The sequence below is a fragment of the Eucyclogobius newberryi genome, unplaced genomic scaffold (assembly GCF_026437365.1).
Source record: "Eucyclogobius newberryi isolate DKJ021-1_F unplaced genomic scaffold, fEucNew1.0.hap1 SCAF_16, whole genome shotgun sequence".
NCBI classification, from domain to species: domain Eukaryota; kingdom Metazoa; phylum Chordata; class Actinopteri; order Gobiiformes; family Gobiidae; genus Eucyclogobius; species Eucyclogobius newberryi.
In genome coordinates this window covers 3203890-3229121 of record NW_027315790.1, presented here as the reverse complement: position 1 = coordinate 3229121, position 25232 = coordinate 3203890, and positions in this window count along the sequence as shown.

Here is a 25232-nt window from a genome sequence, read left to right as displayed (position 1 = left end):
CTCTCCTGAAGCTCGTGTTCTCTCCTGAAGCTCACGTTCTCTCCTGAAGCTCACGTTCTCTCCTGAAACTCGTGTTCTCTCCTGAAGCTCACGTTCTCTCCTGAAGCTTGGGTTATCTCCTGAAGCTCGTGTTCTCTCCTTAAGCTCACGTTCTCTCCTGAATTTCGTGTTCTCTCCTGAAACTTGGGTTATCTCCTGAAGCTCGTGTTCTCTCCTGAAGCTCACGTTCTCTCCTGAATTTCGTGTTCTCTCCTGAAGCTCGTGTTCTCTCCTGAATCTCGTGTTCTCTCCTGAAGCTCAAGTTCTCTCCTGAAGCTCACGTTCTCTCCTGAAGCTCGCGTTCTCTCCTGAAGCTCGCGTTCTCTCCTGAAGCTCGTGTTCTCTCCTGAAGCTCACGTTCTCTCCTGAAGCTCGCGTTCTCTCCTGAAGCTCGCGTTCTCTCCTGAAGCTCGTGTTCTCTCCTGAAGCTCGTGTTCTCTCCTGAAGCTCACGTTCTCTCCTGAATTTCGTGTTCTCTCCTGAAGCTCGTGTTCTCTCCTGAATCTCGTGTTCTCTCCTGAAGCTCACGTTCTCTCCTGAAGCTCACGTTCTCTCCTAAAGCTCGTGTTCTGTCTTGAAGCTCACGTTCTCTCCTGAAACTCGTGTTCTCTCCTGAAGCTCGCGTTCTCTCCTGAAGCTCACGTTCTCTCCTGAAGCTCACGTTCTCTCCTGATGCTCGTGTTCTCTCCTGAAGCTAACGTTCTCTCCTGAAGCTCGTGTTCTCTCCTGAAGCTCACGTTCTCTCCTGAAGCTCACGTTCTCTCCAGAATTTCGTATTCTCTCCTGAAGCTCGTTTTCTCTCCTGAAGCTCACGTTCTCTCCTGAAGCTCACGTTCTTTCCTGAAGCTCGTGTTCTCTCCTGAAGCTCACGTTCTCTCTTGAATTTTGTGTTCTCTCCTGAAGCTCGTGTTCTCTCCTGAAGCTCGTGTTCTCTCCTGAAGCTCACGTTCTCTCCTGAAGCTCGTGTTCTCTCCTGAAGCTCACGTTCTCTCCTGAAGCTCGTGTTCTCTCCTGAAACTCGTGTTCTCTCCTGAAGCTCACGTTCTCTCCTGAAGCTCGTTTTCTCTCCTGAAGCTCACGTTCTCTCCTGAAGCTCACGTTCTCTCCTGAAGCTCACGTTCTCTCCTGAAGCTCACGTTCTCTCCTGAAGCTCGTGTTCTCCCCTGAAGCTCGTGTTCTCTCCTATAACTCGTGTTCTCTCCTGAAGCACGTGTTCTCTCCTGAAGCTTGTGTTTTCTCCTGAAGCTCACGTTCTCTCCTGAAGCTCGTTTTCTCTCCTGAAGCTCACGTTCTCTCCTGAAGCTCACGTTCTCTCCTGAAGCTCACGTTCTCTCCTGAAGCTCGTGTTCTCTCCTGAAGCTCAGGTTCTTTCCTGAAGCTCGTGTTCTCTCCTGAAGCTCACGTTCTCTCCTGAATTTTCTGTTCTCTCCTGAAGCTCGTGTTCTCTCCTGAAGCTCGTGTTCTCTCCTGAAGCTCGTGTTCTCTCCTTTAACTCGTGTTCTCTCCTGAAGCACGTGTTCTCTCCTGAAGCTTGTGTTTTCTCCTGAAGCTCCTGTTCTCTCCTGAAGCTCATGTTCTCTCCTGAAGCTCCCGTTCTCTCCTGAAACTCACGTTCTCTCCTGAAGCTCGTGTTCTCTCCTGAAGCTCACGTTCTCTCCTGAAGCTCACGTTCTCTCCTGAAACTCGTGTTCTCTCCTGAAGCTCACGTTCTCTCCTGAAGCTTGGGTTATCTCCTGAAGCTCGTGTTCTCTCCTGAAGCTCACGTTCTCTCCTGAATTTCGTGTTCTCTCCTGAAGCTTGGGTTATCTCCTGAAGCTCGTGTTCTCTCCTGAAGCTCACGTTCTCTCCTGAATTTCGTGTTCTCTCCTGAAGCTCGTGTTCTCTCCTGAATCTCGTGTTCTCTCCTGAAGCTCACGTTCTCTCCTGAAGCTCACGTTCTCTCCTGAAGCTCGCGTTCTCTCCTGAAGCTCGCGTTCTCTCCTGAAGCTCGTGTTCTCTCCTGAAGCTCACGTTCTCTCCTGAATCTCGTGTTCTCTCCTGAAGCTCACGTTATCTCCTGAAGCTCACGTTCTCTACTGAAGCTCGCGTTCTCTCCTGAAGCTCGCGTTCTCTCCTGAAGCTCGTGTTCTCTCCTGAAGCTCGTGTTCTCTCCTGAAGCTCACGTTCTCTCCTGAATTTCGTGTTCTCTCCTGAAGCTCGTGTTCTCTCCTGAATCTCGTGTTCTCTCCTGAAGCTCACGTTCTCTCCTGAAGCTCACGTTCTCTCCTAAAGCTCGTGTTCTGTCTTGAAGCTCACGTTCTCTCCTGAAACTCGTGTTCTCTCCTGAAGCTCGCGTTCTCTCCTGAAGCTCACGTTCTCTCCTGAAGCTCACGTTCTCTCCTGATGCTCGTGTTCTCTCCTGAAGCTAACGTTCTCTCCTGAAGCTCGTGTTCTCTCCTGAAGCTCACGTTCTCTCCTGAAGCTCACGTTCTCTCCAGAATTTCGTATTCTCTCCTGAAGCTCGTTTTCTCTCCTGAAGCTCACGTTCTCTCCTGAAGCTCACGTTCTTTCCTGAAGCTCGTGTTCTCTCCTGAAGCTCACGTTCTCTCTTGAATTTTGTGTTCTCTCCTGAAGCTCGTGTTCTCTCCTGAAGCTCGTGTTCTCTCCTGAAGCTCACGTTCTCTCCTGAAGCTCGTGTTCTCTCCTGAAGCTCACGTTCTCTCCTGAAGCTCGTGTTCTCTCCTGAAACTCGTGTTCTCTCCTGAAGCTCACGTTCTCTCCTGAAGCTCGTTTTCTCTCCTGAAGCTCACGTTCTCTCCTGAAGCTCACGTTCTCTCCTGAAGCTCACGTTCTCTCCTGAAGCTCACGTTCTCTCCTGAAGCTCACGTTCTCCCCTGAAGCTCGTGTTCTCTCCTATAACTCGTGTTCTCTCCTGAAGCACGTGTTCTCTCCTGAAGCTTGTGTTTTCTCCTGAAGCTCCTGTTCTCTCCTGAAGCTCATTTTCTCTCCTGAAGCTCGCGTTCTCTCCAGAATTTCGTATTCTCTCCTGAAGCTCGTGTTCTCTCCTGAAGCTCACGTTCTCTCCTGAAGCTCAGGTTCTTTCCTGAAGCTCGTGTTCTCTCCTGAAGCTCACGTTCTCTCCTGAATTTTCTGTTATCTCCTGAAGCTCGTGTTCTCTCCTGAAGCTCGTGTTCTCTCCTGAAGCTCACGTTCTCTCCTGAAGCTCGTGTTCTCGCCTGAAGCTCACGTTCTCTCCTGAAGCTCGTGTTCTCTCCTGAAACTCGTGTTCTCTCCTGAAGCTCACGTTCTCTCCTGAAGCTCGTTTTCTCTCCTGAAGCTCACGTTCTCTCCTGAAGCTCACGTTCTCTCCTGAAGCTCATGTTCTCTCCTGAAGCTCGTGTTCTCTCCTGAAGCTCACGTTCTCTCCTGACGCTCGTGTTCTCTCATGAAGCTCGTGTTCTCTCCTGAAGCTCGTGTTCTCTCCTGAAGCTCACGTTCTCTCCTGAAGCTCGTGTTCTCTCCTGAAGCTCGTGTTCTCTCCTGAAGCTCACGTTCTCTCCTGAAGCTCACGTTCTCTCCTGAATTTCGTGTTCTCTCCTGAAGTTCGTGTTCTCTCCTGAAGCTCACGTTCACTCCTGAAGCTCACAATCTCTCCTGAAGCTCGTGTTCTCTCCTGAAGCTCACGTTCTCTCCTGAAGCTCGTGTTCTCTCCTGAAACTCGTGTTCTCTCCTGAAGCTCACATTCTCTCCTGAAGCTCACGTTCTCTCCTGAAGCTCGTGTTCTCTCCTGAAGCTCACGTTCTCTCCTGAAGCTCGTGTTCTCTCCTGAAGCTCGTGTTCTCTCCTGAAGCTCACATTCTCTCCTGATACTCGTGTTCTCTCCTGAAGCTCGTGTTTTCTCCTGAAGCTCGTGTTCTGTCCTGTAGCTCGCGTTCTCTCCTGAAGCTCACGTTCTCTCCTGAAGCTCGTGTTTTCTCCTGAAGCTCGTGTTTTCTCCTGAAGCTCGTGTTTTCTCCTGAAGCTCGTGTTCCTTCCTGAAGCTCGTGTTCTCTCCTGAAGCTCACGTTCTCTCCTGAAGCTCGCGTTCTCTCCTGAAACTCACGTTCTCTCCTGAAGCTCGTGTTCTCTCCTGAAGCACGCGTTCTTTCCTGAAGCTCACGTTCTCTCCTGAATTTCGTGTTCTCTCCTGAAGCTCGTGTTCTCTCCTGAAGCTCACGTTCTCTCCTGAAGCTCACGTTCTCTCCTGAAGCTCGTGTTCTGTCCTGAAGCTCACTTTCTCTCCTGAAGCTCGTGTTCTCTCCTGAAGCTCGTGTTCTATCCTGAAACTAGTGTTCTCTCCTGAAGCTCGTGTTCTCTCCTGAAGCTCACGTTCTCTCCTGAAGCTCACGTTCTCTCCTGAAACTCGTGTTCTCTACTGAAGCTCACGTTCTCTCCTGAAGCTTGTGTTATCTCCTGAAGCTCACGTTCTCTCCTGAAGCTCGTGTTCTGTCCTGAAGATCACGTTCTCTCCTGAAGCTCACGTTCTCTCCTGAAGCTCGTGTTCTGTCCTGAAGATCACGTTCTCTCCTGAAGCTCGTGTTCTCTCCTGAAGCTTGTGTTCTCTCCTGAAACTCGTGTTCTCTCCTGAAGCTCACGTTCTCTACTGAAGCTCGCGTTCTCTCCTGAAGCTCGCGTTCTCTCCTGAAGCTCGTGTTCTCTCCTGAAGCTCGTGTTCTCTCCTGAAGCTCACGTTCTCTCCTGAAGCTCACGTTCTCTCCTGAAGCTCGTGTTCTCTCCTGAAGCTCACGTTCTCTCCTGAAGCTCACGTTCTCTCCTGAAGCTCACGTTCTCTCCTGAAGCTCACGTTCTCTGCTGAAACTCGTGTTCTCTCCTGAAGCTCGTGTTCTCTCCTGAAGCTCACGTTCTCTCCTGAAGCTCACGTTCTCTCCTGATGCTCGTGTTCTCTCCTGAAGCTAACGTTCTCTCCTGAAGCTCGTGTTCTCTCCTGAAGCTCGTGTTCTCTCCTGAAGCTCACGTTCTCTCCTGAAACTCACGTTCTCTCCAGAATTTCGTATTCTCTCCTGAAGCTCGTGTTCTCTCCTGAAGCTCACGTTCTCTCCTGAAGCTCACGTTCTTTCCTGAAGCTCGTGTTCTCTCCTGAAGCTCACGTTCTCTCTTGAATTTTGTGTTCTCTCCTGAAGCTCGTGTTCTCTCCTGAAGCTCACGTTCTCTCCTGAAGCTCGTGTTCTCTCCTGAAGCTCACGTTCTCTCCTGAAGCTCGTGTTCTCTCCTGAAACTCGTGTTCTCTCCTGAAGCTCACGTTCTCTCCTGAAGCTCGTTTTCTCTCCTGAAGCTCACGTTCTCTCCTGAAGCTCACGTTCTCTCCTGAAGCTCGTGTTCTCCCCTGAAGCTCGTGTTCTCTCCTGAAGCACGTGTTCTCTCCTGAAGCTTGTGTTTTCTCCTGAAGCTCCTGTTCTCTCCTGAAGCTCATGTTCTCTCCTGAAGCTCGCGTTCTCACCTGAAACTCACGTTCTCTCCTGAAGCTCGTGTTCTCTCCTGAAGCTCATGTTCTTTCCTGAAGCTCACGTTCTCTCCTGAATTTCGTGTTCTCTCCTGAAGCTCGTGTTCTCTCCTGAAGCTCACGTTCTCTCCTGAAGCTCACGTTCTCTCCTGAAGCTCGTGTTCTGTCCTGAAGATCACGTTCTCTCCTGAAGCTTGTGTTATCTCCTGAAGCTCGTGTTCTCTCCTGAAACTCGTGTTCTCTCCTGAAGCTCACGTTCTCTCCTGAAGCTTGTGTTATCTCCTGAAGCTCGTGTTCTCTCCTGAAGCTCACGTTCTCTCCTGAATTTCGTGTTCTCTCCTGAAGCTCGTGTTCTCTCCTGAAGCTCACATTCTCTCCTGAAGCTCACGTTCTCTCCTGAAGCTCGTGTTCTGTCTTGAAGCTCACGTTCTCTCCTGAAACTCGTGTTCTCTCCTGAAGCTCGTGTTCTCTCCTGAAGCTCACGTTCTCTCCTGAAGCTCACGTTCTCTCCTGATGCTTGTGTTCTCTCCTGAAGCTAACGTTCTCTCCTGAAGCTCGTGTTCTCTCCTGAAGCTCGTGGTCTCTCCTGAAGCTCACGTTCTCTCCTGAAGCACACGTTCTCTCCAGAATTTCGTGTTCTCTCCTGAAGCTCGTGTTCTCTCCTGAAGCTCACGTTCTCTCCTGAAGCTCACGTTCTTTCCTGAAGCTCATGTTCTCTCCTGAAGCTCACGTTCTCTCCTGAATTTTGTGTTCTCTCCTTAAGCTCGTGTTCTCTCCTGAAGCTCACGTTCTCTCCTGAAGCTCACGTTCTCTCCTGAAGCTCGTGTTCTCTCCTGAAGCTCACGTTCTCTCCTGAAGCTCGTGTTCTCTCCTGAAACACGTGTTCTCTCCTGAAGCTCACGTTCTCTCCTGAAGCTCGTTTTCTCTCCTGAAGCTCACGTTCTCTCCTGAAGCTCACGTTCTCTCCTGAAGCTCACGTTCTCTCCTGAAGCTCGTGTTCTCTCCTGAAGCTCGTGTTCTCTCCTATAACTCTTGTTCTCTCCTGAAGCACGTGTTCTCTCCTGAAGCTTGTGTTTTCTCCTGAAGCTCATGTTCTCTCCTGAAGCTCATGTTCTCTCCTGAAGCTCCTGTTCTCTCCTGAAGCTCATGTTCTCTCCTGAAGCTCGTGTTCTCTCCTGAAGCTCACGTTCTCTCCTGAAGCTCACGTTCTCTCCTGAAGCTCATGTTCTCTCCTGAAGCTCGCGTTCTCTCCTGAAGCTCGTGTTCTCTCCTGAAGCTCGTGTTCTCTCCTGAAGCTCGTGTTCTCTCCTGAAGCTCACGTTCTCTTCTGAAGCTCACGTTCTCTCCTGAAGCTTGTGTTCTCTCCTGAAGCTCACGTTCTCTCCTGAAGCTCGTGTTCTCTCCTGAAACTCGTGTTCTCTCCTGAAGCTCACGTTCTCTCCTGAAGCTCGTTTTCTCTCCTGAAGCTCACAATCTCTCCTGAAGCTCACGTTCTCTCCTGAAGCTCACGTTCTCTCCTGAAGCTCGTGTTCTCCCCTGAAGCTCGTGTTCTCTCCTATAACTCGTGTTCTCTCCTGAAGCACGTGTTCTCTCCTGAAGCTTGTGTTTTCTCCTGAAGCTCCTGTTCTCTCCTGAAGCTCATGTTCTCTCCTGAAGCTCGCGTTCTCTCCTGAAACTCACGTTCTCTCCTGAAGCTCGTGTTCTCTCCTGAAGCTCATGTTCTTTCCTGAAGCTCACGTTCTCTCCTGAATTTCGTGTTCTCTCCTGAAGCTCGTGTTCTCTCCTGAAGCTCACGTTCTCTCCTGAAGCTCACGTTCTCTCCTGAAGCTCGTGTTCTGTCCTGAAGATCACGTTCTCTCCTGAAGCTCGTGTTCTCTCCTGAAGCTTGTGTTCTCTCCTGAAGCTCATGTTCTCTCCTGAAGCTCATGTTCTCTCCTGAAGCTCGCGTTCTCTCCTGAAACTCGTGTTCTCTCCTGAAGCTCGTGTTCTCTCCTGAAGCTCACGTTCTCTCCTGAAGCTCACGTTCTCTCCTGAAACTCGTGTTCTCTCCTGAAGCTCACGTTCTCTCCTGAAGCTCACGTTCTCTCCTGAATTTCGTGTTCTCTCCTGAAGCTTGTGTTCTCTCCTGAATCTCGTGTTCTCTCCTGAAGCTCACGTTCTCTCCTGAAGCTCGTGTTCTCTCCTGAAGCTCGTGTTCTCTCCTGAAGCTCACGTTCTTTCCTGAAGCTCATGTTCTCTCCTGAAGCTCACGTTCTCTCCTGAATTTTGTGTTCTCTCCTGAAGCTCGTGTTCTCTCCTGAAGCTCACGTTCTCTCCTGAAGCTCACGTTCTCTCCTGAAGCTTGTGTTCTCTCCTGAAGCTCACGTTCTCTCCTGAAGCTCCTGTTCTCTCCTGAAACCCGTGTTCTCTCCTGAAGCTCACGTTCTCTCCTGAAGCTTGTTTTCTCTCCTGAAGCTCACGTTCTCTCCTGAAGCTCACGTTCTCTCCTGAAGCTCGTGTTCTCTCCTGAAGCTCACGTTCTCTCCTGAAGCTCACGTTCTCTCCTGAAGCTTGTGTTCTCTCCTGAAGCTCACGTTCTCTCCTGAAGCTCCTGTTCTCTCCTGAAACTCGTGTTCTCTCCTGAAGCTCACGTTCTCTCCTGAAGCTTGTTTTCTCTCCTGAAGCTCACGTTCTCTCCTGAATCTCGTGTTCTCTCCTGAAGCTCACGTTCTCTCCTGAAGCTCACGTTCTCTCCTGAAGCTCGCGTTCTCTCCTGAAGCTCGCGTTCTCTCCTGAAGCTCACGTTCTCTCCTGAATTTCGTGTTCTCTCCTGAAGCTCGTGTTCTCTCCTGAAGCTCACGTTCTCTCCTGAAGCTCACATTCTCTCCTGAAGCTCGTGTTCTGTCCTGAAGATCACGTTCTCTCCTGAAGCTCGTGTTCTCTCCTGAAGCTTGTGTTCTCTCCTGAAACTCGTGTTCTCTCCTGAAGCTCGTGTTCTCTCCTGAAGCTCACGTTCTCTCCTGAAGCTCACGTTCTCTCCTGAAACTCGTGTTCTCTCCTGAAGCTCACGTTCTCTCCTGAAGCTCACGTTCTCTCCTGAATTTCGTGTTCTCTCCTGAAGCTTGTGTTCTCTCCTGAATCTCGTGTTCTCTCCTGAATCTCACGTTCTCTCCTGAAGCTCGTGTTCTCTCCTGAAGCTCGTGTTCTCTCCTGAAGCTCACGTTCTTTCCTGAAGCTCATGTTCTCTCCTGAAGCTCACGTTCTCTCCTGAATTTTGTGTTCTCTCCTGAAGCTCGTGTTCTCTCCTGAAGCTCACGTTCTCTCCTGAATCTCACGTTCTCTCCTGAAGCTTGTGTTCTCTCCTGAAGCTCACGTTCTCTCCTGAAGCTCCTGTTCTCTCCTGAAACTCGTGTTCTCTCCTGAAGCTCACGTTCTCTCCTGAAGCTTGTTTTCTCTCCTGAAGCTCACGTTCTCTCCTGAAGCTCACGTTCTCTCCTGAAGCTCACGTTCTCTCCTAAAGCTCGTGTTCTCTCCTGAAGCTCGTGTTCTCTCCTATAACTCGTGTTCTCTCCTGAAGCACGTGTTCTCTCCTGAAGCTTGTGTTTTCTCCTGAAGCTCCTGTTCTCTCCTGAAGCTCATGTTCTCTCCTGAAGCTCCTGTTCTCTCCTGAAGCTCATGTTCTCTCCTGAAGCTCGTGTTCTCTCCTGAAGCTCACGTTCTCTCCTGAAACTCACGTTCTCTCCTGAAGCTCATGTTCTCTCCTGAAGCTCGCGTTCTCTCCTGAAGCTCGTGTTCTCTCCTGAAGATCGTGTTCTCTCGTGAAGCTCACGTTCTCTCCTGAAGCTCACGTTCTCTCCTGAATTTCGTGTTCTCTCCTGAAGCTCACGTTCTCTCCTGAAGCTCGTGTTCTCTCCTGAAGCTCACGTTCTCTCCTGAAGCTCGTGTTCTCTCCTGAAACTCGTGTTCTCTCCTGAAGCTCACGTTCTCTCCTGAAGCTCACGTTCTCTCCTGAAGCTTGAGTTCTCTCCTGAAGCTCACGTTCTCTCCTGAGGCTCGTGTTCTCTCCTGAAGCTCGTGTTCTCTCCTGAAGCTCGTGCTCTCTCCTGAAGCTCGTGTTTTCTCCTGAAGCTCCTGTTCTCTCCTGAAGCTCATGTTCTCTCCTGAAGCTCACGTTTTCTCCTGAAGCTCGTGTTCTCTCCTGAAGCTCACATTCTTTCCTGAAGCTCACGTTCTCTCCTGAATTTCGTGTTCTCTCCTGAAGCTCGTGTTCTCTCCTGAAACTCATGTTCTCTCCTGAAACTCACGTTCTCTCCTGAAGCTCGTGTTCTCTCCTGAAGCTCACGTTTTCTCCTGAAGCTCGTGTTCTCTCCTGAAGTTCACGTTCTCTCCTGAAGCTCACGTTCTCTAGCTCGTTTTCTCTCCAGAATTTCGTGTTCTCTCCTGAAGCTCGTGTTCTCTCCTGAAGCTCACGTTCTGTCCTGAAGCTCACGTTCTTTCCTGAAGCTCGTGTTCTCTCCTGAAGCTCACGTTCTCTCCTGAATTTTGTGTTCTCTCCTTAAGCTCGTGTTCTCTCCTGAAGCTCACGTTCTCTCCTGAAGCTCACGTTCTCTCCTGAAGCTCGTTTTCTCTCCTGAAGTTCACGTTCTCTCCTGAAGCTCACGTTCTCTCCTGAAGCTCACGTTCTCTCCTGAAGCTCGTGTTCTCTCCTGAAGCTCGTGTTCTCTCCTATAACTCTTGTTCTCTCCTGAAGCACGTGTTCTCTCCTGAAGCTTGTGTTTTCTCCTGAAGCTCATGTTATCTCCTGAAGCTCACGTTCTCTCCTGAAGCTCGTGTTCTGTCCTGAAGATCACGTTCTCTCCTGAAGCTCGTGTTCTCTCCTGAAGCTTGTGTTCTCTCCTGAAACTCGTGTTCTCTCCTGAAGCTCACGTTCTCTACTGAAGCTCGCGTTCTCTCCTGAAGCTCGCGTTCTCTCCTGAAGCTCGTGTTCTCTCCTGAAGCTCGTGTTCTCTCCTGAAGCTCACGTTCTCTCCTGAAGCTCACGTTCTCTCCTGAAGCTCGTGTTCTCTCCTGAAGCTCACGTTCTCTCCTGAAGCTCACGTTCTCTCCTGAAGCTCGTGTTCTGTCTTGAAGCTCACGTTCTCTGCTGAAACTCGTGTTCTCTCCTGAAGCTCACGTTCTCTCCTGATGCTCGTGTTCTCTCCTGAAGCTAACGTTCTCTCCTGAAGCTCGTGTTCTCTCCTGAAGCTCGTGTTCTCTCCTGAAGCTCACGTTCTCTCCTGAAACTCAAGTTCTCTCCAGAATTTCGTATTCTCTCCTGAAGCTCGTGTTCTCTCCTGAAGCTCACGTTCTCTCCTGAAGCTCACGTTCTCTCCTGATGCTCGTGTTCTCTCCTGAAGCTAACGTTCTCTCCTGAAGCTCGTGTTCTCTCCTGAAGCTCGTGTTCTCTCCTGAAGCTCACGTTCTCTCCTGAAACTCACGTTCTCTCCAGAATTTCGTATTCTCTCCTGAAGCTCGTGTTCTCTCCTGAAGCTCACGTTCTCTCCTGAAGCTCACGTTCTTTCCTGAAGCTCGTGTTCTCTCCTGAAGCTCACGTTCTCTCTTGGATTTTGTGTTCTCTCCTGAAGCTCGTGTTCTCTCCTGAAGCTCACGTTCTCTCCTGAAGCTCGTGTTCTCTCCTGAAGCTCACGTTCTCTCCTGAAGCTCGTGTTCTCTCCTGAAACTCGTGTTCTCTCCTGAAGCTCACGTTCTCTCCTGAAGCTCGTTTTCTCTCCTGAAGCTCACGTTCTCTCCTGAAGCTCACGTTCTCTCCTGAAGCTCGTGTTCTCCCCTGAAGCTCGTGTTCTCTCCTGAAGCACGTGTTCTCCCCTGAAGCTTGTGTTTTCTCCTGAAGCTCCTGTTCTCTCCTGAAGCTCATGTTCTCTCCTGAAGCTCGCGTTCTCACCTGAAACTCACGTTCTCTCCTGAAGCTCGTGTTCTCTCCTGAAGCTCATGTTCTTTCCTGAAGCTCACGTTCTCTCCTGAATTTCGTGTTCTCTCCTGAAGCTCGTGTTCTCTCCTGAAGCTCACGTTCTCTCCTGAAGCTCACGTTCTCTCCTGAAGCTCGTGTTCTGTCCTGAAGATCACGTTCTCTCCTGAAGCTCGTGTTCTCTCCTGAAGCTTGTGTTCTCTCCTGAAACTCGTGTTCTCTCCTGAAGCTTGTGTTCTCTCCTGAAGCTCACGTTCTCTCCTGAAGCTCATGTTCTCTCCTGAAACTCGTGTTCTCTCCTGAAGCTCACGTTCTCTCCTGAAGCTTGTGTTATCTCCTGAAGCTCGTGTTCTCTCCTGAAGCTCACGTTCTCTCCTGAATTTCGTGTTCTCTCCTGAAGCTTGTGTTCTCTCCTGAATCTCGTGTTCTCTCCTGAAGCTCACGTTCTCTCCTGAAGCTCAGGTTCTCTCCTGAAGCTCGCGTTCTCTCCTGAAGCTCGCGTTCTCTCCTGAAGCTCGTGTTCTCTCCTGAAGCTCACGTTCTCTCCTGAATCTCGTGTTCTCTCCTGAAGCTCACGTTATCTCGTGAAGCTCACGTTCTCTCCTGAAGCTCGTGTTCTCTCCTGAAGCTCACATTCTCTCCTGAAGCTCACGTTCTCTCCTGAAGCTCGTGTTCTGTCTTGAAGCTCACGTTCTCTCCTGAAACTCGTGTTCTCTCCTGAAGCTCGTGTTCTCTCCTGAAGCTCACGTTCTCTCCTGAAGCTCACGTTCTCTCCTGATGCTTGTGTTCTCTCCTGAAGCTAACGTTCTCTCCTGAAGCTTGTGTTCTCTCCTGAAGCTCGTGGTCTCTCCTGAAGCTCAAGTTCTCTCCTGAAGCTCACGTTCTCTCCAGAATTTCGTGTTCTCTCCTGAAGCTCGTGTTCTCTCCTGAAGCTCACGTTCTCTCCTGAAGCTCACGTTCTTTCCTGAAGCTCGTGTTCTCTCCTGAAGCTCACGTTCTCTCCTGAATTTTGTGTTCTCTCCTTAAGCTCGTGTTCTCTCCTGAAGCTCACGTTCTCTCCTGAAGCTCACGTTCTCTCCTGAAGCTCGTGTTCTCTCCTGAAGCTCACGTTCTCTCCTGAAGCTCGTGTTCTCTCCTGAAACACGTGTTCTCTCCTGAAGCTCACGTTCTCTCCTGAAGCTCGTTTTCTCTCCTGAAGCTCACGTTCTCTCCTGAAGCTCACGTTCTCTCCTGAAGCTCACGTTCTCTCCTGAAGCTCGTGTTCTCTCCTGAAGCTCGTGTTCTCTCCTATAACTCTTGTTCTCTCCTGAAGCACGTGTTCTCTCCTGAAGCTTGTGTTTTCTCCTGAAGCTCATGTTCTCTCCTGAAGCTCATGTTCTCTCCTGAAGCTCCTGTTCTCTCCTGAAGCTCATGTTCTCTCCTGAAGCTCGTGTTCTCTCCTGAAGCTCACGTTCTCTCCTGAAGCTCACGTTCTCTCCTGAAGATCATGTTCTCTCCTGAAGCTCGCGTTCTCTCCTGAAGCTCGTGTTCTCTCCTGAAGCTCGTGTTCTCTCCTGAAGCTCGTGTTCTCTCCTGAAGCTCACGTTCTCTTCTGAAGCTCACGTTCTCTCCTGAAGCTTGTGTTCTCTCCTGAAGCTCACGTTCTCTCCTGAAGCTCGTGTTCTCTCCTGAAACTCGTGTTCTCTCCTGAAGCTCACGTTCTCTCCTGAAGCTCGTTTTCTCTCCTGAAGCTCACAATCTCTCCTGAAGCTCACGTTCTCTCCTGAAGCTCACGTTCTCTCCTGAAGCTCGTGTTCTCCCCTGAAGCTCGTGTTCTCTCCTATAACTCGTGTTCTCTCCTGAAGCACGTGTTCTCTCCTGAAGCTTGTGTTTTCTCCTGAAGCTCCTGTTCTCTCCTGAAGCTCATGTTCTCTCCTGAAGCTCGCGTTCTCTCCTGAAACTCACGTTCTCTCCTGAAGCTCGTGTTCTCTCCTGAAGCTCATGTTCTTTCCTGAAGCTCACGTTCTCTCCTGAATTTCGTGTTCTCTCCTGAAGCTCGTGTTCTCTCCTGAAGCTCACGTTCTCTCCTGAAGCTCACGTTCTCTCCTGAAGCTCGTGTTCTGTCCTGAAGATCACGTTCTCTCCTGAAGCTCGTGTTCTCTCCTGAAGCTTGTGTTCTCTCCTGAAGCTCATGTTCTCTCCTGAAGCTCATGTTCTCTCCTGAAGCTCGCGTTCTCTCCTGAAACTCGTGTTCTCTCCTGAAGCTCGTGTTCTCTCCTGAAGCTCACGTTCTCTCCTGAAGCTCACGTTCTCTCCTGAAACTCGTGTTCTCTCCTGAAGCTCACGTTCTCTCCTGAAGCTCACGTTCTCTCCTGAATTTCGTGTTCTCTCCTGAAGCTTGTGTTCTCTCCTGAATCTCGTGTTCTCTCCTGAAGCTCACGTTCTCTCCTGAAGCTCGTGTTCTCTCCTGAAGCTCGTGTTCTCTCCTGAAGCTCACGTTCTTTCCTGAAGCTCATGTTCTCTCCTGAAGCTCACGTTCTCTCCTGAATTTTGTGTTCTCTCCTGAAGCTCGTGTTCTCTCCTGAAGCTCACGTTCTCTCCTGAAGCTCACGTTCTCTCCTGAAGCTTGTGTTCTCTCCTGAAGCTCACGTTCTCTCCTGAAGCTCCTGTTCTCTCCTGAAACTCGTGTTCTCTCCTGAAGCTCACGTTCTCTCCTGAAGCTTGTTTTCTCTCCTGAAGCTCACGTTCTCTCCTGAAGCTCACGTTCTCTCCTGAAGCTCGTGTTCTCTCCTGAAGCTCACGTTCTCTCCTGAAGCTCACGTTCTCTCCTGAAGCTTGTGTTCTCTCCTGAAGCTCACGTTCTCTCCTGAAGCTCCTGTTCTCTCCTGAAACTCGTGTTCTCTCCTGAAGCTCACGTTCTCTCCTGAAGCTTGTTTTCTCTCCTGAAGCTCACGTTCTCTCCTGAATCTCGTGTTCTCTCCTGAAGCTCACGTTCTCTCCTGAAGCTCACGTTCTCTCCTGAAGCTCGCGTTCTCTCCTGAAGCTCGCGTTCTCTCCTGAAGCTCACGTTCTCTCCTGAATTTCGTGTTCTCTCCTGAAGCTCGTGTTCTCTCCTGAAGCTCACGTTCTCTCCTGAAGCTCACATTCTCTCCTGAAGCTCGTGTTCTGTCCTGAAGATCACGTTCTCTCCTGAAGCTCGTGTTCTCTCCTGAAGCTTGTGTTCTCTCCTGAAACTCGTGTTCTCTCCTGAAGCTCGTGTTCTCTCCTGAAGCTCACGTTCTCTCCTGAAGCTCACGTTCTCTCCTGAAACTCGTGTTCTCTCCTGAAGCTCACGTTCTCTCCTGAAGCTCACATTCTCTCCTGAATTTCGTGTTCTCTCCTGAAGCTTGTGTTCTCTCCTGAATCTCGTGTTCTCTCCTGAAGCTCACGTTCTCTCCTGAAGCTCGTGTTCTCTCCTGAAGCTCGTGTTCTCTCCTGAAGCTCACGTTCTTTCCTGAAGCTCATGTTCTCTCCTGAAGCTCACGTTCTCTCCTGAATTTTGTGTTCTCTCCTGAAGCTCGTGTTCTCTCCTGAAGCTCACGTTCTCTCCTGAATCTCACGTTCTCTCCTGAAGCTTGTGTTCTCTCCTGAAGCTCACGTTCTCTCCTGAAGCTCCTGTTCTCTCCTGAAACTCGTGTTCTCTCCTGAAGCTCACGTTCTCTCCTGAAGCTTGTTTTCTCTCCTGAAGCTCACGTTCTCTCCTGAAGCTCACGTTCTCTCCTGAAGCTCACGTTCTCTCCTAAAGCTCGTGTTCTCTCCTGAAGCTCGTGTTCTCTCCTATAACTCGTGTTCTCTCCTGAAGCACGTGTTCTCTCCTGAAGCTTGTGTTTTCTCCTGAAGCTCCTGTTCTCTCCTGAAGCTCATGTTCTCTCCTGAAGCTCCTGTTCTCTCCTGAAGCTCATGTTCTCTCCTGAAGCTCGTGTTCTCTCCTGAAGCTCACGTTCTCTCCTGAAACTCACGTTCTCTCCTGAAGCTCATGTTCTCTCCTGAAGCTCGCGTTCTCTCCTGAAGCTCGTGTTCTCTCCTGAAGATCGTGTTCTCTCGTGAAGCTCACGTTCTCTCCTGAAGCTCACGTTCTCTCCTGAATTTCGTGTTCTCTCCTGAAGCTCACGTTCTCTCCTGAAGCTCGTGTTCTCTCCTGAAGCTCACGTTCTCTCCTGAAGCTCGTGTTCTCTCCTGAAACTCGTGTTCTCTCCTGAAGCTCACGTTCTCTCCTGAAGCTCACGTTCTCTCCTGAAGCTTGAGTTCTCTCCTGAAGCTCACGTTCTCTCCTGAGGCTCGTGTTCTCTCCTGAAGCTCGTGTTCTCTCCTGAAGCTCGTGCTCTCTCCTGAAGCTCGTGTTTTCTCCTGAAGCTCCTGTTCTCTCCTGAAGCTCATGTTCTCTCCTGAAGCTCACGTTTTCTCCTGAAGCTCGTGTTCTCTCCTGAAGCTCACATTCTTTCCTGAAGCTCACGTTCTCTCCTGAATTTCGTGTTCTCTCCTGAAGCTCGTGTTCTCTCCTGAAACTCATGTTCTCTCCTGAAACTCACGTTCTCTCCTGAAGCTCGTGTTCTCTCCTGAAGCTCACGTTTTCTCCTGAAGCTCGTGTTCTCTCCTGAAGCTCACGTTCTCTCCTGAAGCTCACGTTCTCTAGCTCGTTTTCTCTCCAGAATTTCGTGTTCTCTCCTGAAGCTCGTGTTCTCTCCTGAAGCTCACGTTCTCTCCTGAAGCTCACGTTCTTTCCTGAAGCTCGTGTTCTCTCCTGAAGCTCACGTTCTCTCCTGAATTTTGTGTTCTCTCCTTAAGCTCGTGTTCTCTCCTGAAGCTCACGTTCTCTCCTGAAGCTCACGTTCTCTCCTGAAGCTCGTGTTCTCTCCTGAAGCTCACGTTCTCTCCTGAAGCTCGTGTTCTCTCCTGAAACACGTGTTCTCTCCTGAAGCTCACGTTCTCTCCTGAAGCTCGCTTTCTCTCCTGAAGTTCACGTTCTCTCCTGAAGCTCACGTTCTCTCCTGAAGCTCACGTTCTCTCCTGAAGCTCGTGTTCTCTCCTGAAGCTCGTGTTCTCTCCTATAACTCTTGTTCTCTCCTGAAGCACGTGTTCTCTCCTGAAGCTTGTGTTTTCTCCTGAAGCTCATGTTCTCTCCTGAAGCTCATGTTCTCTCCTGAAGCTCCTGTTCTCTCCTGAAGCTCATGTTCTCTCCTGAAGCTCGTGTTCTCTCCTGAAGCTCACGTTCTCTCCTGAAGCTCACGTTCTCTCCTGAAGCTCATGTTCTCTCCTGAAGCTCGCGTTCTCTCCTGAAGCTCGTGTTCTCTCCTGAAGCTCGTGTTCTCTCCTGAAGCTCGTGTTCTCTCCTGAAGCTCACGTTCTCTTCTGAAGCTCACGTTCTCTCCTGAAGCTTGTGTTCTCTCCTGAAGCTCACGTTCTCTCCTGAAGCTCGTGTTCTCTCCTGAAACTCGTGTTCTCTCCTGAAGCTCACGTTCTCTCCTGAAGCTCGTTTTCTCTCCTGAAGCTCACGTTCTCTCCTGAAGCTCACGTTCTCTCCTGAAGCTCACGTTCTCTCCTGAAGCTCGTGTTCTCCCCTGAAGCTCGTGTTCTCTCCTATAACTCGTGTTCTCTCCTGAAGCACGTGTTCTCTCCTGAAGCTTGTGTTTTCTCCTGAAGCTCCTGTTCTCTCCTGAAGCTCATGTTCTCTCCTGAAGCTCGCGTTCTCTCCTGAAACTCACGTTCTCTCCTGAAGCTCGTGTTCTGTCCTGAAGCTCATGTTCTTTCCTGAAGCTCACTTTCTCTCCTGAATTTCGTCTTCTCTCCTGAAGCTCGTGTTCTCTCCTGAAGCTCACGTTCTCTCCTGAAGCTCACGTTCTCCCCTGAAGCTCGTCTTCTGTCCTGAAGATCACGTTCTCTCCTGAAGCTCGTGTTCTCTCCTGAAGCTTGTGTTCTCTCCTGAAACTCGTGTTCTCTCCTGAAGCTCGTGTTCTCTCCTGAAGCTCACGTTCTCTCCTGAAGCTCACGTTCTCTCCTGAAACTCGTGTTCTCTCCTGAAGCTCACGTTCTCTCCTGAAGCTTGTGTTATCTCCTGAAGCTCGTGTTCTCTCCTGAAGCTCACGTTCTCTCCTGAATTTCGTGTTCTCTCCTGAAGCTTGTGTTCTCTCCTGAATCTCGTGTTCTCTCCTGAAGCTCACGTTCTCTCCTGAAGCTCACGTTCTCTCCTGAAGCTCGCGTTCTCTCCTGAAGCTCGCGTTCTCTCCTGAAGCTCACGTTCTCTCCTGAATTTCGTGTTCTCTCCTGAAGCTCGTGTTCTCTCCTGAAGCTCACGTTCTCTCCTGAAGCTCACGTTCTCCCCTGAAGCTCGTGTTCTGTCCTGAAGATCACGTTCTCTCCTGAAGCTCGTGTTCTCTCCTGAAGCTTGTGTTCTCTCCTGAAACTCGTGTTCTCTCCTGAAGCTCGTGTTCTCTCCTGAAGCTCACGTTCTCTCCTGAAGCTCACGTTCTCTCCTGAAACTCGTGTTCTCTCCTGAAGCTCACGTTCTCTCCTGAAGCTCACGTTCTCTCCTGAATTTCGTGTTCTCTCCTGAAGCTTGTGTTCTCTCCTGAATCTCGTGTTCTCTCCTGAAGCTCACGTTCTCTCCTGAAGCTCGTGTTCTCTCCTGAAGCTCGTGTTCTCTCCTGAAGCTCACGTTCTTTCCTGAAGCTCATGTTCTCTCCTGAAGCTCACGTTCTCTCCTGAATTTTGTGTTCTCTCCTGAAGCTCGTGTTCTCTCCTGAAGCTCACGTTCTCTCCTGAAGCTCACGTTCTCTCCTGAAGCTTGTGTTCTCTCCTGAAGCTCACGTTCTCTCCTGAAGCTCCTGTTCTCTCCTGAAACTCGTGTTCTCTCCTGAAGCTCACGTTCTCTCCTGAAGCTTGTTTTCTCTCCTGAAGCTCACGTTCTCTCCTGAAGCTCACGTTCTCTCCTGAAGCTCACGTTCTCTCCTAAAGCTCGTGTTCTCTCCTGAAGCTCGTGTTCTCTCCTATAACTCGTGTTCTCTCCTGAAGCACGTGTTCTCTCCTGAAGCTTGTGTTTTCTCCTGAAGCTCCTGTTCTCTCCTGAAGCTCATGTTCTCTCCTGAAGCTCCCGTTCTCTCCTGAAGCTCATGTTCTCTCCTGAAGCTCGTGTTCTCTCCTGAAGCTCACGTTCTCTCCTGAAACTCACGTTCTCTCCTGAAGCTCATGTTCTCTCCTGAAGCTCGCGTTCTCTCCTGAAGCTCGTGTTCTCTCCTGAAGATCGTGTTCTCTCGTGAAGCTCACGTTCTCTCCTGAAGCTCACGTTCTCTCCTGAATTTCGTGTTCTCTCCTGAAGCTCACGTTCTCTCCTGAAGCTCGTGTTCTCTCCTGAAGCTCACGTTCTCTCCTGAAGCTCACGTTCTCTCCTGAAGCTTGTGTTCTCTCCTGAAGCTCGTGTTCTCTCCTGAGGCTCGTGTTCTCTCCTGAAGGTCGTGTTCTCTCCTGAAGCTCGTGTTCTCTCCTGAAGCTCACGTTCTCTCCTGAAGCTCACGTTCTCTCCTGAAGCTTGTGTTCTCTCCTGAAGCTCGTGTTCTCTCCTGAGGCTCGTGTTCTCTCCTGAAGCTCGTGTTCTCTCCTGAAGCTCGTGTTCTCTCCTGAAGCTCGTGTTTTCTCCTGAAGCTCCTGTTCTCTCCTGAAGCTCATGTTCTCTCCTGAAGCTCACGTTTTCTCCTGAAGCTCGTGTTCTCTCCTGAAGCTCACATTCTTTCCTGAAGCTCACGTTCTCTCCTGAATTTCGTGTTCTCTCCTGAAGCTCGTGTTCTCTCCTGAAACTCATGTTCTCTCCTGAAACTCACGTTCTCTCCTGAAGCTCGTGTTCTCTCCTGAAGCTCACGTTTTCTCCTGAAGCTCGTGTTCTCTCCTGAAGCTCACGTTCTCTCCTGAAGCTCACGTTCTCTAGCTCGTTTTCTCTCCTGAAGCTCGTGTTCTCTCCTGAAGCTCGTGTTCTCTCCTGAAGCTCGTGTTTTCTCCTGAAGCTCGTGTTCTCTCCTGAAGCTCACGTTCTCTCCTAAGCTCGTGTTCTGTCGTGAAGCTCGTGTTCTCTCCTGAAGCTCACGTTCTCTCCTGAAGCTCGTGTTCTGTCTTGAAGCTCACGTTCTCTCCTGAAACTCGTGTTCTCTCCTGAAGCTCGTGTTCTCTCCTGAAGCTCACGTTCTCTCCTGAAGCTCACGTTCTCTCATGATGCTCGTGTTCTCTCCTGAAGCTAACGTTCTCTCCTGAAGCTCGTGTTCTCTCCTGAAGCTCGTGTTCTCTCCTGAAGCTCACGTTCTCTCCTGAAGCTCACGTTCTCTCCTGAAGCTCGTGTTCTCTCCTGAAGCTCACGTTCTCTCCTGAAGCTCGTGTTCTCTCCTGAAGCTCACGCTCTCTCCTGAAGCTCAGCTTCTCTCCTGAAGCTCGTGTTCTCTCCTGAAGCTCACGTTCTCTCCTGAAGCTCGTGTTCCCTCCTGAAACTCGCGTTCTCTCCTGAAGCTCGTGTTCTCTCCTGAAGCTCACGTTCTCTCCTGAAGCTCACGTTCTCTCCTGAAGCTCACGTTCTCTCCTGAAGCTCATGTTCTTTCCTGAAGCTCACGTTCTCTCCTGAATTTCGTGTTCTCTCCTGAAGCTCGTGTTCTCTCCTGAAGCTCACGTTCTCTCCTGAAGCTCACGTTCTCTCCTGAAGCTCGTGTTCTGTCCTGAAGCTCACGTTCTCTCCTGAAGCTCGTGTTCTCTCCTGAAGCTCGTGTTCTCTTCTGAAACTAGTGTTCTCTCCTGAAGCTCGTGTTCTCTCCTGAAGCTCACGTTCTCTCCTGAAGCTCACGTTCTCTCCTGAAACTCGTGTTCTCTCCTGAAGCTCACGTTCTCTCCTGAAGCTTGTGTTATCTCCTGAAGCTCGTGTTCTCTCCTGAAGCTCACGTTCTCTCCTGAATTTCGTGTTCTCTCCTGAAGCTCGTGTTCTCTCCTGAATCCGTGTTCTCTCCTGAGGCTCACGTTCTCTCCTGAATTTTGTGTTCTCTCCTTAAGCTCGTGTTCTCTCCTGAAGCTCACGTTCTCTCCTGAAGCTCACGTTCTCTCCTGAAGCTCGTGTTCTCTCCTGAAGCTCACGTTCTCTCCTGAAGCTCGTGTTCTCTCCTGAAACACGTGTTCTCTCCTGAAGCTCACGTTCTCTCCTGAAGCTCGCTTTCTCTCCTGAAGTTCACGTTCTCTCCTGAAGCTCACGTTCTCTCCTGAAGCTCACGTTCTCTCCTGAAGCTCGTGTTCTCTCCTGAAGCTCGTGTTCTCTCCTATAACTCTTGTTCTCTCCTGAAGCACGTGTTCTCTCCTGAAGCTTGTGTTTTCTCCTGAAGCTCATGTTCTCTCCTGAAGCTCATGTTCTCTCCTGAAGCTCCTGTTCTCTCCTGAAGCTCATGTTCTCTCCTGAAGCTCGTGTTCTCTCCTGAAGCTCACGTTCTCTCCTGAAGCTCACGTTCTCTCCTGAAGCTCATGTTCTCTCCTGAAGCTCGCGTTCTCTCCTGAAGCTCGTGTTCTCTCCTGAAGCTCGTGTTCTCTCCTGAAGCTCGTGTTCTCTCCTGAAGCTCACGTTCTCTTCTGAAGCTCACGTTCTCTCCTGAAGCTTGTGTTCTCTCCTGAAGCTCACGTTCTCTCCTGAAGCTCGTGTTCTCTCCTGAAACTCGTGTTCTCTCCTGAAGCTCACGTTCTCTCCTGAAGCTCGTTTTCTCTCCTGAAGCTCACGTTCTCTCCTGAAGCTCACGTTCTCTCCTGAAGCTCACGTTCTCTCCTGAAGCTCGTGTTCTCCCCTGAAGCTCGTGTTCTCTCCTATAACTCGTGTTCTCTCCTGAAGCACGTGTTCTCTCCTGAAGCTTGTGTTTTCTCCTGAAGCTCCTGTTCTCTCCTGAAACTCACGTTCTCTCCTGAAGCTCGTGTTCTGTCCTGAAGCTCATGTTCTTTCCTGAAGCTCACTTTCTCTCCTGAATTTCGTCTTCTCTCCTGAAGCTCGTGTTCTCTCCTGAAGCTCACGTTCTCTCCTGAAGCTCACGTTCTCCCCTGAAGCTCGTCTTCTGTCCTGAAGATCACGTTCTCTCCTGAAGCTCGTGTTCTCTCCTGAAGCTTGTGTTCTCTCCTGAAACTCGTGTTCTCTCCTGAAGCTCGTGTTCTCTCCTGAAGCTCACGTTCTCTCCTGAAGCTCACGTTCTCTCCTGAAACTCGTGTTCTCTCCTGAAGCTCACGTTCTCTCCTGAAGCTTGTGTTATCTCCTGAAGCTCGTGTTCTCTCCTGAAGCTCACGTTCTCTCCTGAATTTCGTGTTCTCTCCTGAAGCTTGTGTTCTCTCCTGAATCTCGTGTTCTCTCCTGAAGCTCACGTTCTCTCCTGAAGCTCACGTTCTCTCCTGAAGCTCGCGTTCTCTCCTGAAGCTCGCGTTCTCTCCTGAAGCTCACGTTCTCTCCTGAATTTCGTGTTCTCTCCTGAAGCTCGTGTTCTCTCCTGAAGCTCACGTTCTCTCCTGAAGCTCACGTTCTCCCCTGAAGCTCGTGTTCTGTCCTGAAGATCACGTTCTCTCCTGAAGCTCGTGTTCTCTCCTGAAGCTTGTGTTCTCTCCTGAAACTCGTGTTCTCTCCTGAAGCTCGTGTTCTCTCCTGAAGCTCACGTTCTCTCCTGAAGCTCACGTTCTCTCCTGAAACTCGTGTTCTCTCCTGAAGCTCACGTTCTCTCCTGAAGCTCACGTTCTCTCCTGAATTTCGTGTTCTCTCCTGAAGCTTGTGTTCTCTCCTGAATCTCGTGTTCTCTCCTGAAGCTCACGTTCTCTCCTGAAGCTCGTGTTCTCTCCTGAAGCTCGTGTTCTCTCCTGAAGCTCACGTTCTTTCCTGAAGCTCATGTTCTCTCCTGAAGCTCACGTTCTCTCCTGAATTTTGTGTTCTCTCCTGAAGCTCGTGTTCTCTCCTGAAGCTCACGTTCTCTCCTGAAGCTCACGTTCTCTCCTGAAGCTTGTGTTCTGTCCTGAAGCTCACGTTCTCTCCTGAAGCTCCTGTTCTCTCCTGAAGCTCGTGTTCTCTTCTGAAACTAGTGTTCTCTCCTGAAGCTCGTGTTCTCTCCTGAAGCTCACGTTCTCTCCTGAAGCTCACGTTCTCTCCTGAAACTCGTGTTCTCTCCTGAAGCTCACGTTCTCTCCTGAAGCTTGTGTTATCTCCTGAAGCTCGTGTTCTCTCCTGAAGCTCACGTTCTCTCCTGAATTTCGTGTTCTCTCCTGAAGCTCGTGTTCTCTCCTGAATCCGTGTTCTCTCCTGAGGCTCACGTTCTCTCCTGAATTTTGTGTTCTCTCCTTAAGCTCGTGTTCTCTCCTGAAGCTCACGTTCTCTCCTGAAGCTCACGTTCTCTCCTGAAGCTCGTGTTCTCTCCTGAAGCTCACGTTCTCTCCTGAAGCTCGTGTTCTCTCCTGAAACACGTGTTCTCTCCTGAAGCTCACGTTCTCTCCTGAAGCTCGCTTTCTCTCCTGAAGTTCACGTTCTCTCCTGAAGCTCACGTTCTCTCCTGAAGCTCACGTTCTCTCCTGAAGCTCGTGTTCTCTCCTGAAGCTCGTGTTCTCTCCTATAACTCTTGTTCTCTCCTGAAGCACGTGTTCTCTCCTGAAGCTTGTGTTTTCTCCTGAAGCTCATGTTCTCTCCTGAAGCTCATGTTCTCTCCTGAAGCTCCTGTTCTCTCCTGAAGCTCATGTTCTCTCCTGAAGCTCGTGTTCTCTCCTGAAGCTCACGTTCTCTCCTGAAGCTCACGTTCTCTCCTGAAGCTCATGTTCTCTCCTGAAGCTCGCGTTCTCTCCTGAAGCTCGTGTTCTCTCCTGAAGCTCGTGTTCTCTCCTGAAGCTCGTGTTCTCTCCTGAAGCTCACGTTCTCTTCTGAAGCTCACGTTCTCTCCTGAAGCTTGTGTTCTCTCCTGAAGCTCACGTTCTCTCCTGAAGCTCGTGTTCTCTCCTGAAACTCGTGTTCTCTCCTGAAGCTCACGTTCTCTCCTGAAGCTCGTTTTCTCTCCTGAAGCTCACGTTCTCTCCTGAAGCTCACGTTCTCTCCTGAAGCTCACGTTCTCTCCTGAAGCTCGTGTTCTCCCCTGAAGCTCGTGTTCTCTCCTATAACTCGTGTTCTCTCCTGAAGCACGTGTTCTCTCCTGAAGCTTGTGTTTTCTCCTGAAGCTCCTGTTCTCTCCTGAAGCTCATGTTCTCTCCTGAAGCTCGCGTTCTCTCCTGAAACTCACGTTCTCTCCTGAAGCTCGTGTTCTGTCCTGAAGCTCATGTACTTTCCTGAAGCTCACTTTCTCTCCTGAATTTCGTCTTCTCTCCTGAAGCTCGTGTTCTCTCCTGAAGCTCACGTTCTCTCCTGAAGCTCACGTTCTCCCCTGAAGCTCGTCTTCTGTCCTGAAGATCACGTTCTCTCCTGAAGCTCGTGTTCTCTCCTGAAGCTTGTGTTCTCTCCTGAAACTCGTGTTCTCTCCTGAAGCTCGTGTTCTCTCCTGAAGCTCACGTTCTCTCCTGAAGCTCACGTTCTCTCCTGAAACTCGTGTTCTCTCCTGAAGCTCACGTTCTCTCCTGAAGCTTGTGTTATCTCCTGAAGCTCGTGTTCTCTCCTGAAGCTCACGTTCTCTCCTGAATTTCGTGTTCTCTCCTGAAGCTTGTGTTCTCTCCTGAATCTCGTGTTCTCTCCTGAAGCTCACGTTCTCTCCTGAAGCTCACGTTCTCTCCTGAAGCTCGCGTTCTCTCCTGAAGCTCGCGTTCTCTCCTGAAGCTCACGTTCTCTCCTGAATTTCGTGTTCTCTCCTGAAGCTCGTGTTCTCTCCTGAAGCTCACGTTCTCTCCTGAAGCTCACGTTCTCCCCTGAAGCTCGTGTTCTGTCCTGAAGATCACGTTCTCTCCTGAAGCTCGTGTTCTCTCCTGAAGCTTGTGTTCTCTCCTGAAACTCGTGTTCTCTCCTGAAGCTCGTGTTCTCTCCTGAAGCTCACGTTCTCTCCTGAAGCTCACGTTCTCTCCTGAAACTCGTGTTCTCTCCTGAAGCTCACGTTCTCTCCTGAAGCTCACGTTCTCTCCTGAATTTCGTGTTCTCTCCTGAAGCTTGTGTTCTCTCCTGAATCTCGTGTTCTCTCCTGAAGCTCACGTTCTCTCCTGAAGCTCGTGTTCTCTCCTGAAGCTCGTGTTCTCTCCTGAAGCTCACGTTCTTTCCTGAAGCTCATGTTCTCTCCTGAAGCTCACGTTCTCTCCTGAATTTTGTGTTCTCTCCTGAAGCTCGTGTTCTCTCCTGAAGCTCACGTTCTCTCCTGAAGCTCACGTTCTCTCCTGAAGCTTGTGTTCTCTCCTGAAGCTCACGTTCTCTCCTGAAGCTCCTGTTCTCTCCTGAAACTCGTGTTCTCTCCTGAAGCTCACGTTCTCTCCTGAAGCTTGTTTTCTCTCCTGAAGCTCACGTTCTCTCCTGAAGCTCACGTTCTCTCCTGAAGCTCACGTTCTCTCCTAAAGCTCGTGTTCTCTCCTGAAGCTCGTGTTCTCTCCTATAACTCGTGTTCTCTCCTGAAGCACGTGTTCTCTCCTGAAGCTTGTGTTTTCTCCTGAAGCTCCTGTTCTCTCCTGAAGCTCATGTTCTCTCCTGAAGCTCCTGTTCTCTCCTGAAGCTCATGTTCTCTCCTGAAGCTCGTGTTCTCTCCTGAAGCTCACGTTCTCTCCTGAAACTCACGTTCTCTCCTGAAGCTCATGTTCTCTCCTGAAGCTCGCGTTCTCTCCTGAAGCTCGTGT